At 48.2% G+C, this 19589-nt stretch overlaps 1 protein-coding gene across 1 annotated transcript in view; it reads left to right on the top strand.

The window, feature by feature from the left end:
* The first annotated feature begins 1980 nt into the window (after nucleotides 1–1980).
* Nucleotides 1981–19589, top strand: part of Abhd2 (abhydrolase domain containing 2, acylglycerol lipase) — a 92324-nt gene continuing 74715 nt past the window's right edge. Inside the window, exon 1 of the mRNA XM_059272769.1 lies at nucleotides 1981–2447. The gene's annotated coding sequence lies outside the window, so the exon portion shown is untranslated. The remainder of the gene's footprint in view (nucleotides 2448–19589) is intronic.

Here is a 19589-nt window from a genome sequence, read left to right as displayed (position 1 = left end):
GCAGAACCTAGGTTCCTGCGACAGGAGGGAAAAATCCACTTTTACCATGGTGAACTCACTTTTACCATATGGTGGACTCATTTTTACCATATGGTGGACCCACTTTTACCACGGTGGACCCACTTTTACCATGGTGAGCCGTCTGCAACTCACTACAAACGATCACTTTTGTGGCTGGGATTCAAGCTAGAGAACTCGTCTGAGATCCTAGGAACCACTGCAGCCAGTCCATGGCCAAAGATGAGGTCTCAGGCGCAGCAGACATGAGCAGGAGGAGACCCAAATCGGGCTGAGCCGGCTTCCTCAGCACGTGTGAGGCCGTGTGCATAACCACCAACCAGCTCTATTTAAAGGGAAGAGCCAGAAAACCGTAGCTCAGAACCAAGTGTGTGCACCCACACACACACACACACACACACACTCACATGCCTGCACCCACACTCATGAACACAACTCTCTCAACTGGCAGCAAATCTATTTATAAATTCATTGTTTTTAAGAATTTCTTAATTGACAATTCTGTGTATCCTTGTGGCATACACCTGTCACATGATGCTTTGGTACCCGTGTATTAGTGAGATGGCTATATCGAACTGGGTAACATCCTTATCTGGTGACAAATCCAAAGCTCATCTCTCAAAGTCTAAACCATTTCAGTAGAAGAGTCGGGACCATGGGGGAGGCTGTTCCTCGGTAAAAATCCATTGCTACCAAAGCCTGGGATTCTCTTTGTCAAGATGGAACAGAATACAGAGGACTAAATAAGCCTTGAGATGAAACTTTATTGAGGTAACGTGACAACTGGGTAAAAAACACAAGAGCCCTGGATTCTCTCCCCTCCTCTCTGCTGTCCCATGGCTAGGGGTGCTTTCTAAGGTCTGGGTCCAACGCAGTTCCAAGAGTCTATTCTGCCCACACTCTGGGGTGTCCCATACCTTCAGAATGAGAAATGGGCTTCCGGAGAATCTGACAGATTCTTTAGAGTGACTTTTTGGTTCAGCACCGAGCAGCCTTCAAAGGATGCTATTTGCTCACACTGCTGTTTTTGTTTGTTTGGGACAAGGCCTCATTATGTAGCTCAGCCTGGCTTATGCACTTACAGCAATCCACCTGCCTCAGCCTCCTGCCGGGATAACAGCCATGAGCCTCCATACCCCAGCTTGCTCCCACTCCTTGAGTTGGCTCCTGATTTCCTTGTCACAATCCTGAAATGTGTTGGACAAAATCTGGCACAGCTTCGAAGACAACTGCCTTCCTCTGGCTATGTGCTCCTTCCATTTCTTCCGTCTCCTGCCTTGTAGCCCCCCTGAGCCTTGGCGGTGTGTCCCTGGCTGCCCCACCGGAGTGGCATTTCAAGTCATCGGTGTTCTATTCTTAGTCAAGCACGTGCCACTGCATGCGCAGCCTCAGGCTCACAGAATTTTAGAACCGGGCCTAGCGGCATGGATGGAGAGGGCGAGTGGCGAAGAGCGAGGCTTGACGAAGGCCTGTGGAATGCCAGGCACTGTTCGTACTCATCCTCTTCTCATCAGCTACCAGCTCTTAGCAAACGAAATCGGCAGAACGCCAGAAGGCTAAATGCCACGGCTGAGGCCACACTACCTCCATTCTAATTTGACTTCAAAGGTTACCTTCTTCCAAGAGGCTTCCAAGCCTTGGAAGAATAGAGGACCTATAACAGGTCCATAAAGCTCCGCATGTCCCCACCCACTTCCCGAGCTGAAAGAGGTCAGAGGACGCAGTCTCCACCTCTTTGTCCCTTTCTGGCTTGGTGACTCACCACCTCTGCTCTTCAAAGTTAGGACTCCACATTTCCGTCACCTGCGTCCTGAGCTACAGGTCCGTCCTCCTGGGCACACCAGAGCTGAGAACTCCACAGCTGGGCTACCTTCCTCTCCCCGCCCCCCGCCCCCGCCGCCCCCCATTCATCCCCATGGGATTCCAGACCTTTCCAGCCCCAGAACCCAGCTAGCCGTCACAATAGGCCCTCTCACATCACCTCACACCTATCAACCATCAAACACAGCCCACCCTCCGGCCGGCTCCCTGTATCTCGCCTCTTGGGGCAGCTTACCCAATAGTGTCTTTGCCCCCTGGCCAAAGACATCAAAAGTAACCAATTGTAGAAGAAATGTCTGCTAAGACTCGCCGCCTCCACCCTGAGGAACAGCCCCACCGACCAATGGGCTGCCAACCAGGCGCAATGAGAGGGCCGAGCAAATAGAGTGGCGGGCGGGCTATCCAATAAGCAGTGGGGTACCCTTGGTTGGGGGCGTGGCAGAGGCGGTCGTCAGGGGCGTGGCGGCAGTTGCCTGGGCGGGGCCGGTAGCGGCGGGAGCTGCGCTGGCCAGGGGTTCCGGCTGTATTTCTATGAGCGCTGCCGGCAGCCGCGGAGCTGCGGGAACCGGAATCCGGGCGAGCTGGACCGCTGGAGTCAACGAGCGCAGGTAAAGCCTCGGCTGGGCGAGCTCCACCAAGCCGCCATCGCTCTCTGGAGGCGTCGGGCGAGAACCCCGAGTCCCCGGTCACCAGCGTGGCTCGGCCCATCGCGCCGCAGCCTGTGTGCTCCGGATCCGTGGGGACTATTGGGGGGACTGTCACCTGGCACTGCGGGGTCCGAGGACTAGCTTGTCTAGTGGCGGGGCAGCCCAAACCACGGGTGGGATACGCCTTCCTGAAGGTCCTTTGTCCTCTCCTGCTCGAAGAACCGAGGTTGGGGACAAGGCCGACAGAGGCCTCCTGGCTGCCATTCCCTGTTCCCCATCGATGCTCACTCTTGGGGGCCTGGGGAGGTATCCCGCCGGGCCAGACTCGGGGAAGAGGGTTGCAGGATGCTGGAAACCCCGAAAGGGCCCGACTATAAGCCCGGGATATTCGATGGGCCTCTGCGTTTTGGGATCCCGGTGCTCACCTACGACTGATGGGTTCAAGTTCTAGGGAAGCAATTTTTGACCTACTTGGAGGCGCACTTTATTGAGCTTGTGGGGCAACTGTTCTAGGTGTTTCTTGGGCTTTCCCCACAGCAAGATCTGTCCAGCAGCGCCCTGGGCTGCCTGCCAGGCTAGGCAGCCAGAGCATCGACCTTGGAAGTGCCTAGGCAGAGGCCAGATGACAGCCACCTGTCTGGGATGCTTAGGAAGGGAAGGATTGTATGATTCATCTGTAAGGCCCTTCTCCATCCGCCAGTGCACTCTGGGCAACATTTAATGACTAGATGGAGAGGGATACTTACCAGACAGAGTCCACTCGATTCCAAGGGGGTGTTGAATTCACCCATAATGATTTTTGAGGTTTTAGCTCTTCATGTGCATGTGTGCATGCCTGTATGCAAGTGGAATAGATTACACCAAAAGATGAATTAATCAAGTGGTTTATTTCAGTGTCCAGTTGGGGGTTACTCTTTCTGGTTCCTCTCCGTGGTGTCTCCGCCCCCAGCTTGTCAGTTTTACCTGGCCTAAAGGCAGGTTCTGAGAACAGGCTCAGGAGAGATTGCAGATTTGGCAGGCTCCACTCGATCTGTGCCCAGAGCTTTTCAACGGCCGTTTGGTTACAGCCACATTAAGCAGAGTGCGTCCCCGCTCCTCACTGCGCTCTCTCATTTGCCTGACGAGAAGGGACATAATCTTCTGAAGGTCAGGAAGCAGGAGAAATAATTTGTAACACACCTTGCCCACATGAGGCCAAATGAAGCTTCCAGCCAGCCGGAGAGCAGGCCAGTCCGTGCTGAGGATGGTCAGCACGAACGTAGGATATTCTCAAGCTAAAATGCCGAAGCTCGTCTAATTCATTCCCCTTGTTGTACAGAAGAAGAAACTGAAGGCCTGGGATGGTCACCAGGCTGGCTGGCCATCACAGGGTCATGCCTAAGAGTTAACCTCTTGACCCTACATCTAGCCAGGACATGACTTAAATTTTACTCCCAGCCTAGTTCTCGTTCTTTAAGTTCTAGGGGAGCCCAGAGAGGTTAGAAGCACAGACTTCAGCATCTCAGTGCCTGGGTTTGAATCTTAGTCCTGCTTCTTTTTAGCTATGTCATTTGGGGCAAGTTATCCAACCTTTCTGTGCCTGTTGCCTCACCAGTAAGGCAAGGAATGCTGTTGGCACTTTGGTTAAAAGATTGGAGAAGCATGCACTTTGGGGAACATTAGAACAGTGCCTGGTACGTGGCAATCATAATAGATTTACTGACTAGCACGTTGTTGCCTTTCTCTGTAGCTTTCCTTCGTATCCACCACCCGGTATTTTTCATCCTTAAACAGAGTCTGTATTCTAACACAGGTTTCTTAGTTGCATCACATTTTTTTTTCCTGTTTTCCTTGTATCGAATTGGATAATATAGTTCCTCTGTTAGTTCCCACCTTGTAATAGCACTCTTCTCAGACACCGGTATTTCTGTCATCTTTAAAGGGAGTAAAAGTGAATCTCTCTAAGTGGTAGACAAGAGTCCCCGGGATCCCGATCTGCACGGTATCCTCCCAAACTCGCGTTCTCTCCACCCAGCCTCCGTCCCCAGTTGTCAGTGTGATTCAGCTTGATTATAAATGGATGAACGTTTTTAGATTAAGATTTCATGAGCCACTGAATTAAGTGCTTTGGGGAAGTTCAGGGATCATGTATCGAGTGCATTTAAGCAAGCTCCTTAGTCATTTGAGTAGGGGGAGCAGCAGCAGCAACAGCAGCCTGACGGAGACACAAGTGCATGACAGATCCTTGCTGGCCACCTACTTGTTCATTCCTCTGCCTGCATCCCCCCCCCCTTTTTTTTAACAGAGCTTGAAATAAGCCAGATGGCAATGCGGTGCAGTGGTCTTTCTCCCCTCGTTCTATCAGGAGAAGTTCTCATTCATTCCTTTTAACTTCCCCTTTCATTCACACTACCTCTCTGATGCGTTTTGAAGTCCACTAGGTTCCAAGGGAATGTCAAAATCAACCGTATTGAAGTGCCCTCTGTGTGTGGGGGCCGGTTTTCTGTAAATGAGAAGATGCCTGCCACTTTTGTTTCTTTTTTTTATTTTTTTATTTTTTTGGTTTTTGCAGAAACCCCATGCCCTGTGGTTTTCCCTTCTCTAGGCGTCCCCAAGGTTGGTGACTCTTCATTGATGGGCCCCTGGAATTATGATCCTGAGTTTGGGGCCTTTGCCTTGTTTCTTCACCACTCAGCCATTTTAGAATAATGGTTCTCTTTTCTTCCCTGCCTTGCTCTTTCTCCCTGACATTCTAACAGAAGGACGACTTCCTGGTCACTGTCAACCCTCCTTCCCGAATTCACACCTTTCCCCTGGTCATCTCTGACAGAGCCTGTACAGGACAGAGGTTCCACCACTTAGCCCACAGCGCCTGCCCTAGAGGGTAGCACAACCTCTGGCCCTGTGGCAGGCAGGGGAAATCACTCTTGTTTTCTTTCTTTTTTTCCCCCCCTCTTAAAATCTGGTTCTGTGAAAACCCCTGGCAGATGGACATTTTCAGTATAATGGAATCCCATCTGGCAGAACTTCTGCCGGGACCATAGCCTACAGTATGTGGGTTTTTATTGGCTGTAGGATTTGAAACCTCGTTGACCAGTTGAAGAGTAGATGACTTGGGCCATGAGGTGTTGTAAGCCTTTCTGTTTCATCTTGACTATCCTAGGAACAGACACTGGAAGGGTGGGGAACCTCTTGATGTGGTGAGTGTTAGGATTGTACAACAGCCTTTTCAGGGCCCAGCAGTCATTCTTCTGTCTCTGTCTCTGTCTGTCTGTCTCTCTCTCTGGTGGTGTTGTTTGAGGCAGGATCTACATAGACAATCCAGGCTTGACTTCTCATGGTCCTCCTGCCTCACCCTCCAGGGTCCTGGGATTCTAGGCGTGGGGCCCCGATGCCCAGTGATTACAGCCATTTTAAGCCCCCGTGCTTCTGTTCAGCACTGATAACATACAGGGGCTGGACTTATTTTCCATAAGAACTGGTTTTGTTTTTGTTTTGAGACAGGGCTTCCTGTAGCCCAGTCTGGCTTCAAACTCACGGTGCACCCAAGGATGACCTTGATCTTGATCTTCCCAAGTGCTGGGATCACAGGCATCACCAGCCACTACATGGTCGTCTTTTAAGGGTCGTGTTTCTATTTACATATTATTTTTTGCTATCTTGGTTCCAGGGCATCATGTATGGGAATTAAATCTTTTCAGTTTATAAAATGGCAGCAGTAGACTGCTGAAGAACCCCACTGTGACCCTGAAGTGTGTGCTCTGGGCCAGTTGAACAAACACTTATCACACACAGACCCATTCTCTGATCTTTCATAATCATCAGGCAATAGTCAGGTAAAGAGTTGATCAAAGAATCCGAACATTGGTAGCACAGGTTTGCCTACTTTCTGGCTTTTCTCTTGTCTTTAAGTGGAGCCCAGGTTGGCCAGGAACTGGCTGAGGTGAAGGATGGCCTTGACTCCTCATCCCCTTGCTTGGGTCTCAGGAGAGGCTGGGATCACAGGCCATTGCGTTAGTGCGCCAGTTTGTTATATGGTGCTGAGGACGGAACCCAGGGCCAGCATTCTGTCAACTGGGCTACATCCCCAGCCAAGTGGAGGTTTGCTGGTTCACAGATTCTTCACCAGGTGTATGTTGAGAACACCTACAACCAGACCCACAAGTGTGTCTGCTTTATCACACAAAGCTATTTTGTTTCAAAATTGGTTCTATTTAAATTTTAAAAATGTAATGCTTTTTATTCAGATTTTGGTGGTTGTTTGTGTTTGTTTGGAGACAGGGTCTGTCTTTGCTCTGGCTGGCCTGGAACACAGAGATCTGACTGCTTCTGTCTCCTAAGTGCTGGGATTGAAGGTGTGAGTCACCTAGCTTGGTTTTTGATGACGTTGTTCATCTTAATTTTTTTAACGTTGTGCACTTATTTACTGTTTGTATTTATGGACATGAGTGTGTACATGCCATGGTGTACATGTTGTGATTAGACAACTTTGGGAGTTGGTCCTCCTTCTATCCTAGGATCCAACACAGACTGTCATGTTCAGTGACAGACACCTTTATCTGCTGAACCACTTTTCTGACCACACTAAAAAACTTATTTGAAGAAAACATACATTGAAAAGTACAGCATATTGAATCTATATGAGAAATGGCACTCTTGGAAAATGCAGTTCTGGCTAGCTTTTTAAAAAACGGGTAATACAAAGCCGAGTGTGGTAGCTTATATCAGTTATCTCAGCATTTGGGAGGTTGGGGAGGATTGCCATGAGGCCAGCATCAGCGTGGGCTACATGATGAGTCTAGGTCAGCCTGGTTTACAATGCAGCAGTCTTATCTCTAGGGGGAAAAATGGTTACACATTTATGAGACTGACGCGCTACCTACTGCGCTAACGAGGCTCCTTTGGTTATACATTTATATGATGAGAGAGAATATTTGAAAAGTGCAAAGACTGGGAAGTAAATGCATCTCTGCCCCAATCCCTGCACCCATCATCTGCTTTATACCACACTCCCCACCCCAATCCCTGCACCCATCACCTGCTTTATACCACACTCCCCGCCCCAATCCCTGCACCCATCACCTGCTTTATACCACACTCCCCACCCCAATCCCTGCACCCATCACCTGCTTTATACCACACTCCCCACCCCAATCCCTGCGCCCATCACCTGCTTTACATCACACTCCCCACCTCAATCCCTGCACCCATCACCTGCTTTATACCACACTCCCCGCCCTTTCTACCCAAACGGTAGCACACACTACGCACACACTTACTTCATTTTTCTTGGCCAGATGAACCAAGCTTCCACGTCAGCCTTCATGAAGGCCGACTATTTTAGATCTCCCTTTCTGCTCTAGAGGATGCTGGGAAGGCCTCCCGTTGAAGCACCAGCTCTGCATGGGCATCTTAGAGCATTCTGTGGTAGTTTGGAGACAGATGTTTTTCTTCTCTTTGTCCTACTCTGCTGTTTAAGGGTCTTGGTCTGGCTCATTTTCTCCACCAGTTAAAGAATTAAAAGGCAGGAAAAGAAAATCTCAGACGTAGCAGGCGGCAGCAGGCAACAGACTATTAAAAGTGAATCAGCATACACACATAGCAAAGCGCACAAAGACTCCTCCCAAGTGGAGAGGGCATTCAGAAACCGAAGTCACCCCATCACTTCCCCCACCCACACTAGGGCTGGGAATTGTGTTTCTGGGCCTGGGATGGGGTCCCCTTCCCCTTATTTTGGATTGGTCAACTCAAAGAAAGGGAAGTTGATAGGCTCCCAGCTTCAAATAAGCATGTTGGGGACCAGCCTTGAACACCTGACAGCCTGGACAGGTCAGCCAGAAGGGTGTCTGCTGGTGGAGGAGAAAACCTGCCAGGCCTTTGTCTCGGTGAGGAGGGTGAGGAAGGTTGCATTTTATTATTTATATGTGACCCCCTTTCCCTATCTATCTACCGGTCAGGGATCTGTCTGGCTTCTAGTCCCTCACTAGGATTCGGAGCCTGAGAAAATGCTTGGAGAGACAGAAAGGTTCTTCAGGTCAGTCTGTGAAGAGAGTTGGACAGTGGAGAATGAGGGACACATAGACCCTTGGGCCCTGACCAACCGTGCCCTTTGGGCAGAACATGCTGGCCATGCCAGAGTCAGTTCGCCGTGTTCTCTGGTATCCAGAGAGCTTCATTTCCAGCTCCTGGTGTCTGGCCCTGTGTTCTGCACCACAGCTTTCTCTGTGTTCTCACCTTTGAACAGTAGAGAGGAGCTTGCCCTTCCCCTCAGGACTTCCTGTTTGGGGAGCATTAATAAGTGCCACACCTCTTTTCTCTTGCCTCAGGAAGAACCAGCTCTGGCAACTTCTGTTGCCCCCAAATCTGTACACGACTTTTGTTGACCCAGTTGGAAGTGTTTCCCAGGCTCTCCAAATCATTTTGCCACTTCCAAGTTCTGATCCAAGCTGGCTTTGGATCTTTTTTTGCTAACTAAAGCTTTCTTGTCTAAGGAGAGGTTTTCCTGGTCCTTCACATTGGAGTTTCCTGTGGCTATCCTTGTGTTTTAAATAACCACGCTGATTTAAATGTAGTCTTTTGGTCTTCTGTGGTTCCTAGATTTTGCGTATGGGTTTTGGGTTTTTTTTTTTAATGTGTCTCAGCCTCCGTCTTTTATTTTCCTCTGAGTCTGGCTTAAAGTCACCTTGGAAATGATTGAATGTTCAAGATGTTAGTCAACGAAGCCGGTCTTGAGTCACCACTTCCTGGTCCTCACTCACTGCCGGGCACCCACGGCCTCCCTCCATTTGTACCTCAGATACCTCTTGTGCGCAGCGAGGACAGGGGCTGTTGTGATTAGTTATTCTTCTCCATCCTCTGTCCAATAAAAGAGACCAAAGCTCCCAGCAAGTGCCCCCAGTTAGTGCACCATCACTCTGGACGCGTGCTTGTGTCCTGTTTGCTTGGTCATGTCAGTGAGGGAAGTGTAACAAAAACCAGGAAGTCCAGCACAAGTTCACTCAAATTCAAAATTTTGAAGTAAGGAAAGCAAACGTAACATCGCTTTTCAAATAAACAAAGCAAACCTAAACCTTTATTTTATTTATGAATAAAGATGCCGGCAGATATGTGAGCATCAAAGGGAGTCAGGTGTCTTACAGTATAGGGACTCTTCTACCCAGGTCAAAAGGTTGTCCTAGTGGCTGTTGAATCATGGCATTTGGGAGGGCCTACATTTCCTGCAGAAGACTGTATTCATGAAGTGGCCTCGCCTTTTCCAGTGTCCTTAAGCAGTACTGGAAAACCGGGGCATCCATCGGGTCCAGTTTCTCTGGAAGTGGTACCTTTTGTGGGCTTCCAGGTCAGGTGTCTTTGGGGGTACAGACCATGAGTTTCCAGCACGTTAGAGAGATATAAAACTGATAGGGGAGATTGTTCTTTAACTCCTTGGGGTCTGGATTCATTCATGTGTGAAGTGCCGTGTTGGATTTCCTCAGGAGTGAAAAGTGGGAGGAGGCTGAGCCGTAAGCTCAGCAACATTACGGAAGGATTGGGATTAGGTAAAGCACTTGGCAGTGTTTACACGGGCATTTTTCTGAAGCATGTGTGTAAGCCTATTAAGCCCATGATGTAGCATGTCAGGGGGTGGCTTCTCATCAGGTCTCAGGTCCTGTTTGCCTGCCTCCATAGTACCAGCACTCCGACCTTGGGCTAAGATTTCCCAATCCAGGGCCCAGGGTCTATTCGTGAGGTTTCCTGAGGTCACATTAGAGGAACACTGAGCACTCAGTCTTTCTTTATTTTATGTGAATGGTAATTGGAAAAACTTGAAAGGCCTAACGTGGAATGTTAGGATTACTAATAATATTAGAGCCCACATATACAGCCTTGGTACCCCTCATTTATGTGTGGGAGATCCTGATGAGTTGGAGCCAGGAAACCCCATTATAGAGAAAAAAACAAAGATGGGCTTAGCACAGAAAAGAGGCAGGAACTTTTCAAATGAAGAAATAGTATGATAAGTAATGATTGGATAAAATAAATCATATCGCATGACCTAAACACAATGTCAAAATGGCAGCAGCGGGCAGCCAGAGCTTATTTGTCATGGTAACAGGGGCCATTGCCCTGAACTTGACTGGAGATGAAAGCTGGGGGTGAATTTGCCTCTCATTGGCTCCAAGGCTCTTGTTCTGCTACTAAATAACCACTCATTCATTTGTTAGCTTTTTATTGTGGACATTTAAAAGATACACAGTAGACAGAATCATGCAGTGAGCCCCTGTGGCCCCAGGGTGCATCACCAGCTTATAAGTAATGGAGTTTCCTATATTCTTCTGGCTACTTTCCCCAACCCACATTTATCTTTTTCTTTTCTTTTTATTTATTTTTATTTATTTAGTTTTGGTTTTTCGAGACTGGGGTTCTCTGTGTAGCTTGGCGCCTTTCCTGGAACTAACTCTGTAGCCCGGGTCGGCCTTGAGCTCACAGAGATCTGCCTGGCTCTGCCTCCCTAGTGCTGGGATTAAAGGCATGCGCCAGCACCACCCGGCCCACATTTATCTTAAAGTCGACCCCAAACATATTGTTGCATCTGTAAATATTTCCATGATATCTCTTCAATATACTCTTTTATTACACATCTAACTTTTTTTTTTTAAAGTTAACAGTAATCCTTTACCACCCAGCATGCAATCATTCATTGAATGTAATCGTTCTGCAGCCACACCACCCAGAACATGCCCAGGCTTGGCTGATCTCTTGACTGTAATTCTAGTTAGCCCAAGGGAGGCTCACTGTGTTCCAGGCTCTGTACTCCCTGGCGGGCCTGAGCTGTATTCATATGTACACTTCAGCTTCCAAGCACTCTGGCTGCAGTTCCCTCTTCGAGTTCGAGTTCGAAATGCACATAAAGTGCTCGCTCATTCTTGTCAATGCCATTGAAGAAATGTGTCCTTCTGAACAGTGAGACGATGGAAAACGCCAAGAAGAGATAGCCAAGGATATTTTCCCCAATTTAGAAACTAGCCCCTTCCTTTGGTCTGTCATTAATGCCATCCACTACAGGTTATTTTAGCCTTGACAGAGGAAGGTGGGTGTGGCAATGACATTGTCACCATAGAGTCATAGGAGGAATGCAAATGTCTTTATGTCTGTGTTTGAATGGGAGGAATGCAAATGTCTTTAAGTCTTTGAATGGGAGTAATGCAAATGTCTTTGTGTCTGTCTTTGAACGGGAAGGGCCTTCCGAGAACTCCTGTCAAGGGGGCTGAGGTGGTGGGCTCCATGCAGTTCTAACATGGGAACTCCCCACCACACACACCATGTTCCTAGAGCCTTTCCTAGAGCCTAGCACAGGGAAGGGTCCCTGGGCCTCAGTTTCCTTGCTTACATTCATAACACTCAGAGCTGCTGCAAGTACCAAATGAGGTAATGTCTGAGCATACACTTTGTAAGTAGTAAATTATGAAGTTGGCCTCCACTGTCAACACAAATGCATCCCGTGCCTTGTTTAGGGAGTAATTGAGGTCATGTATTAACGTCACCAACACTTGATAAACTGTGGAACTGTGGAGCTACCAAAGCAGAACACTTCCCATCATCTAGTTCTGTTCCTCGTTAAGATCCAGTGTGCTAAAGATAATGATGTCAGAGCCAAATGTGTATTAGATCCCAGGACAAGGATGGGTAGGTGATGGAGAAGCTGGTAGTCTGCAATAAGGTAAGGACTGTGTACTAGAGTGTGTGTGTGTGTGTGTGTGTGTGTGTGTGTGTGTGTGTGTGTGTGGTGTGTGTGTGTGCGCGCGTGTGTGTGTGTGTGTGTGTGTGTGTGTGTGTGTGTGTGTGTGTGTAGGGGGATGTATGCACATACAATCATTTCCTTGGTACCTGGTAATGTTGGAGGTGGGAGGGTGGTGATGGCCCATAGGCAGATCAGACAGTAGACTATCCAAGCTGATGGAGCTGTAATTTGGTTCTGGAATGAGGTCCTCTGGTCTCAGATACAGGAAGCCCCTTCTTTGCCTTCTCTGGTGAGCATACACACCATTGCCAAGTTTGCGTAGTGTTTGTGTCTTTAAACTCATAATAGCAGGATGCTCTGGCGTAGGGTGCTTGACCCTGTCCACCTCATTTAAGCCTCTCAATGACTCTTCAAGGAAGGTCCTAGTGTATCCATTTAATGAGGTGCCAAGAGGTTAAGAAACTTGCCCAGAGTCATCCAAGTGCTATGCAGTACAGCTGCACTCCAGGCTGAGTCTGGCTTTCCGGAGAGCCCAGGAGTAGCCCCCTCCCCGCCAGCACTACAAATCAGAGGACGTCTCTCAGGAGGTGGAAACCTTGTGGGACACCAATTGTTCTAAAGGACTCCTGTTTCCCTCAGATGCTAAAAAGGAAGCTTATTTTATAATCCGACTGGCTTCTTGGTCTAGATTAACCTAGGATTAGTGCTATTCAAATGAGCTTATGTCCACTAGAAAACACTGGAGAATGCTGTGGTATCAGCTCTCTCACCAGAGCTACCAAAGGCTGTGCCTTCTAAAGGTCTGCAGTGTGTACCAGTTCCTTCCTTCTACCTACAACAGCCCGTTTCCACTGTGAGTTGTCGTGATTTGTGAGACGGCTGTGTCTGAAGTCGATTTCTTACATTTTGGCCTCGTGAGGTGTTCTTTAGTCACACAGGGAAGAGAGGAGGAGAAATATAGCCTTGGTCAGTAGCTTCTCTGAAGGACAGAAAATTGAAAACCTTCATTTTGGATGGAGAAATGGTTTGCCAGATCTTCAAGATGGTCTTTAAAATACCCAACAGCTGCCGCCAGCCCGGGTCACATTGAGCTTTCTCTCTCAACCTAATGGAATATCCTGGCAAGGAAATTCTGCTTCAGGGATCACAGTGGTGGTACTTCAGGCTAACTGAGTCTTTCCTGCCGGCTCGATCTGTTTACAAGATGTCCACTATGCGCTCAACACCCCGAGTTCCATCTGTGTAGAATGCCAATAGGAAGATTTCATTAGAAAGGCTAATCCAGTAGGGGGATTAATAAGAGGTGACTCATCATTCTTATGAAGAGATGAGACTAGCAATTTTCTGGTCATGTGTGGGCATTTACATGTCAAGGTAGGCCGCTGTGGTCTTAGAGACTACAGGAGATAGGCCGCCATACTGAAGTTCCTACAAAGTGAGTTATAGGCCATCAAGGATTGTCATTGTGGCTCCAGTGGTGAATGACAATACATGTCCCAACAGAGAGTCTGGCTCCAGTAGCCAAGTCAGTGTTCCTCACACCTCCAGCCTTACATCAGCCCCACACTTGAACAGTAAGGTAGACACAGCTCATTGCCCACTGCCGTGACAACATGGCGCCATCTTCCAGGCTGGCTCCTGGAATTCCCCTTGTAAACAGAGTGCTGGAGCATCATTCCACGGTGACTCATGGTCCCTTCTCCAAACCCATCCCTCTGCTTCTGTCTGCCTCACACTCTGAGCCTCAGTTTAGCTGTGACCCTGATACCTGTACACACCCCATTTCTCACTTTCTTCTGTTCCGTCTCTCCTCAAGAATCCCCCACTGTAACCCCGTCTCTTCCTTTCCTACTGCTTCCCCTTTGAATTCCTCAGGGTTTGTTGTCGGCCCTCAGGATTTAGTACTTACTCCTGCATGGGTAGCACTGCCCACTGCTTTACAGATCTGTGTAGTGTACTTCTTGTGTTATACCCACAGAAATAAGACTGAGGCTGAGGCCTTTGATACAGGGGGATCAGGGCAGAATAACAGAATAAGGTGTAGTTTGTGCAGCACCCCCTCCCAGAGTTGGCATGAACACTCCTCACAGTTGATATGAACACATCTCCAGTAGGCTCTGTCCTTTTCTTTTGCAAAGCACCACTTAAAGCAGGTGGATTAATTTTCGGTAAATGCTTATGTCCTCTTCCCAATTGTGGGGAAGGATTTGCCCTACTTCTGTTGAAATCATCTCCCTCGCTGGAAGCTTTCTAACCTCCCAGGACACTGAAGAAGTGTTGGGAAGGCCCTGCAGAGGAAGAGCTCCAGCAGGGGCCTGTCTGCTGTTCCTCACAGTGTGGTCACAGAGGAAGATTGGGTAAGGACCTAGAGAGCAGGTGCCTGTTCGTTACAGGCGAAACCGAATTTGGACAAAAGTCAAAAGTGGAAGGGCCCTGGCAGACTAAGGGTGGCAGTTGGGACTCGCCCTCAGGCTTTAAAAAGGCTGAGAAATTTTGCTTCTAGAGTGGGAGGCAAGAGAGAGCGAGGCCCAGAACAACAGTAGGGTGTTTGTATCGGGTGGATGGGGAGACGGAACATTTGAGGGTGTGAACTCACTTCTGTTTCTTTACTTAGCAAAGCAATCCATTTAGCTCAAACCCCAAAATATACCAACCCAGTGTGCTTCCTTTTGAATTTTTATTTTTCTAGATTGTTCAGTATCCTCCATGCAAAGATCTGATAAAGCCACGCTCAGGGCTGCCTGGCGGCAGATGCCTGGCCACGTGTGTTAAAAGTCCCTCACAGCTGCTTTCAAAGGAACAGTTCTTAACCCTGAAGTGTGAAGGCAGCTTTCATTTAAGGAGCCCAACATGTTCTGTGAGCCTTGTGCATGTCTGTAGATATTTTATAATTTTAAAACCTTTTTAACCCACATAGTTCCTTTAGTTCCGTAGTCAGCCTCTTTCCCCTTTTAGCCTACAAAGGAACCTACGTTCCCTCATTTGTAGACAAAAGTACCAATTAACACGAAGGTTATGTGATTTACCTAAGATTACTTGGCAGAATCAGGATTCAAACGCAGGGCCTCTAATTCTAAAACCCATGTTGTTCAGAGAGATCCTGTGAGCTCTCGAGCTGTCTCAAAATATCCAGAGAAAGCCGGAGACCCACCCAAAGCCGCACGGCACGGTGTGCTCAGGGGAGAACCGCTCTAGACGTCCTTGGTAAAAAAAGTACAGAGGATATGCATATCTTCCCTCTCCTCTCGCTGACATCGAGTCTCTGACATCTGGGTCTGACCACTTGGGTTGTGCCCTGGAAGTTCCAGTTCTCAGAGTCCACAGGCCTGACAGCAGAGGCTGTGTGTCTCTCCCACACTCCTCCTTCCTTCATTTTTAGCCCAGGGGCCTCAGTGTCAATCAGTGATTCGTACTTATCTGTGTTGGCTGCTCACACCTGTTATCTGAGACTGGGTCTCAGTGGAGCCCACGTGACCTCCCAGCCTGCTGCTGTAGACTGGCAGAGGCTCTTGTTTCTACTCCTAGCTCCCAAGGTGCTTTTACAACTCGAAGAAGTAAAGCGTGCCTTCCAAAGCTGAGCACACTGCATTCTCTTGCCCTCGGAGACTCCTGTCGGTCTGAGAAGGATGAAGATCGCTGGAGCTGTTGTCACTGTCTAGCCTTGTATTAAGGGCCCGTGGTATAGCCCTGAGGAGAGAGAGTCTTTGCTCTCACAGCTGATAGAATTCATCACAAGAGCCACAGAGCTGAGAGGGGCGGGAGGATGAGTGAGCTCAGCTCCAGCGGGCCTGGAGGGATGGGGTGAGTCATTTTCCCTGTGGGGAGGTGTAGGGCTGGGCACGTGGGTCCGATCTCCATGCAGATCTGCTGTTTGATGCTTACTGCGGTGAGATGCAAGATTGGCAGCTTCATAGCCATGCTCCCACTGGCTCCCACCTGCATCCTCATTCCGTTCTAGAAGCTTGTCTGCAGAGTGGCCACTTGTCTGTGTGGCTCCTGGGACATGCCCCGAGTTTCTTTTCGCTGTGGATCCAGAGCTGTTCTCTTCGCTTGTACCCTTCTCTGAAAAAAATGGAGCAGATGGGTCTGGGGATGAAGTTCAGTTTTAGAATGCTTGCCTATGGTGCATGACGCCCTGGGGTTTGAGCCCTACCATGTAAAACTGGGCACGGTGACACATGCCTGTAATCCTGGCACTTGAGAGGACCTGAGAGGTGGGAGCCATGGGATCAGGAACTCAGGGTTATCCTTGGCTGCTCTGTGAGTTCTGGGTCATTCTAGAATGTGTGAGACTCTGTCAGTAAAGAAAGAAGGAAAAGAAGGGAGACAGGGCTGGGCAGTGATGGTGGCACACGCCTTTAATCCCAGCACTTGGAAGACAGAGGCAGGCAGATCTCTCTGAGTTCGAGGCCAGCCTGGTCTACAAAGGGACTTCCAGGACAGCCAGTACTGTTACACAGAGAAACTATCTGGAAACCCCCACCCCCCAAAAAAGAAGGGAGGCAGGGGTGGTGGGTGTAGGTCTGTCCTTGCAGCAAGTGAGGCAGTGGAGTTTGTCAGGTTCTGGTAAACTTGAGAATTTGCTTTGATATTAGAGTTTAATTTTAGTGTAGGTTTTTTAAAATACAATATTTGGAACTATTGAATTTCCTATTAAAATATTTTCTTAGAAATGTCCTCTTTGAAGATTCTGGAATTCCTAGAGGAAACAGCTGGCTTTTGTTTTGTTTGTTTGTTCCTTCTCAACATGGGTTGGTTTCTTTAGGGTAGAGAACATTTCTGAGCAGGGGAGGGACAGGTTCAGGGCATTTCTTCATCCTTCTCTAGGATACAGCATATCCCCCACACACACTCTGCCCAGCCTCTTTGCAAGCAGGAGAGACCAGCTTCTCTTCAGCATTTCTGAAATGCAAAGTGCCCAATTATATGTTCATGTTTAACTGGTGACTCAGTCTTCAGATATTTTTAGTTTAGTGAGTTTCTTTTGTGAGAGCTGGTGGGTTAGTAGCCATTCCTGACATTTCGACAGTAAGTTTTCATGTTCTTGCTTTTCTTAAAAAATTCCTTTTGAGGTTTATTTTATTTTCTGCATATGAGTGTTCTGCCCACATGTATGTATTTTATTCTACATGTATGCCTGGTACCTGCATAAGTCAGAAAAGGCATCAGATCCCCTGGTGCTGGAGTTGTGGATGGTTGTGAGCCTCCATGTGGGTGCTGGGAACTGAACCCGAGTCCTGAATTGAACAAATGGCTTCACTGCGGAGCGTCTCTCCAGCCCCAGGTTTTGTTTTTTACTGGAATTCAGAAGCCATCTTTGGACACTTCAGCAGATTATGACCTTACAACTTTGTAGAAGAATACAGTTAAATAAACTACTATCACTTGAATGAGTTTGCACACACACACACACACACACACACACACACACAAAGGAATTTCAAGGTCTGAATTTTTAATGAAATTGAAGGCAACATTAATATAAATATATTTAATTATCTACCATGTCTTCTACTTAATCAAATTATGTGTGACCTTGTACAGCCTTTCATCTTGCAGGATCTAATTTCTAAGAGATGTCAGTCTAAGTCAGTAAGGCCGTGTGTGTGTGTGTGTGTGTGTGTGTGTGTGTGTGTGTGTGTGTGTATGTGTCTTTATTGGGTTGGGTTTGGTTTTGAGACAAAGTCTTACTTTATAGAAGACCCACAGCTTCCATTGCCTCCAGCTCCAGAGTTCTGGGATTGCACGTGTGTCACTGTGGCTGGCCAGTGAAGGGTCTTGTAAGTTGTAGCTTTCAGCCTCTCAGCTCCAGCAACTTCAGCATGAGAAACCTGCTCTGATCTCCCTGGGTGGCCCCAAGAGTCAGCAGTTACCAAAGGAAAACAGCTAGTTACTCTGTGCTGATGCTGAAAAATAAATGCCTCTTGGCATCTTTCGAAATTTGTACAATTGCTGGCCTTTCTCATCACTTGGGAGTTTGAAGTAGTGGTGGTCTAGAAGGACGGTCTTTCAAAGTCCAGAGCACATAAGTAGAACACTCCATCCTCCCCAAACTCTGAGGGAGTAGGTCATGTGGACGTGTTCTGTGAGCTGCTGCCTCAGATGCTCAAACACCCAGGGTATTAGACCTCGAGTGGGAGGGACCCAGGTTGTCAGGGATTGCCCACTTCTCAGTAGATGGCACTGTTTAGGGAGGTTTTGGAGGTGGGGCCTTGCTAGAAGAGGTGTGTCACTAGGAGTAGACTCTGCGCTTTTAAAGCCTGGAGCCAATCCTATTTTATGTCTGCTTCCTGCTTGATGTTCAAGATGTGAACCTCAGCCTCCTGCCGCCACTTCTGCCCCACCACCATGGACTCTAGCTTTCTGGAACAATGAGCTCAAGTACCTTATACTTGGTATTTTATCACAACAGTAGAAAAGTAGCTTTGTACTAGTGGTAAATACCTGCAGGGTGCAGACACACGTCTTAAGTAGACACTGGACTTTCTCCAGCCATCTTCTCCTGGGCTTATCACTTACTTCCTGTGGCATATGACAGCTCTGACTTCTCAGTTAAGTGGCAGAAACTGACTCTTTTCCACTCTCTTCAAAAGTCTTGTGCTGCCCACACTAGGATTGACGACTGTGGGATGTCTTTCTGTTTGCTGTGAGTATGTGTGGCTCCCATTGGATAATAAATAAAGCTGTTTTGGCCTATGGCAAGAGAGCTTACAGCCAGGTGGGAAATCCAAGCAGAGATACAGAGAGAAGGGTAGAGTGGAAGAGAGACTTAAGCTCACTGCTGAAGGAGCAACAAGATGCCAGCAGGCCGGTAATGCCATGGCCACGTGACAACATACAGATTCATAGGAATGGGTTGAGTTAAGTTATAAGAGCTAGCTAGCAAGAAGCTGAAGCTATAGGCCATACAGTTTGTAAATAATATAAGCCTCTGTGTGTTTACTTGGGACCAAATGGCTGCTGGATGCAAGTGGGAGAGATTCGTCTCGACCGTGAAGCAGGACTGGAGAAACTTCTGGCTACAGTTGACTGCTTTTTTTGCTACGTCATGTGGAGTGGACATAGGCCATATTTTTGTGGCAGAATGTTGTTCCTTGATCCCCTTAACCCTTTCAGTTGCCAGAAGCCTTGTGTGTGCTAGTCTAGAGTTGTGGGTCAGGGTGGGGAGAGGCATGGACTTCCCTGGCAAGGGGAGGTAAATCTAAGGGCAGGCTTGACTTCAGTAGGAAGGACCCTCTGCAGGACATGGTGGGAATATTGGAAGGCTGTTGGCATAAAACCAGGAACAACGTAGCTTGAAACTTATTTTTTTAAAGAATGAGCTTCTCACTGTGTTCCAGACCAAACTGGCCTGGAGTTGGCCCACAGTCTTCCTGTTTCTGTCTCCCTGAGTCCTGGGACTC

The sequence above is a fragment of the Peromyscus eremicus genome, chromosome 1, assembly GCF_949786415.1.
Source record: "Peromyscus eremicus chromosome 1, PerEre_H2_v1, whole genome shotgun sequence".
Lineage (NCBI taxonomy): Eukaryota > Metazoa > Chordata > Mammalia > Rodentia > Cricetidae > Peromyscus > Peromyscus eremicus.
This window is presented reverse-complemented; position numbering and strand designations above follow the sequence as displayed.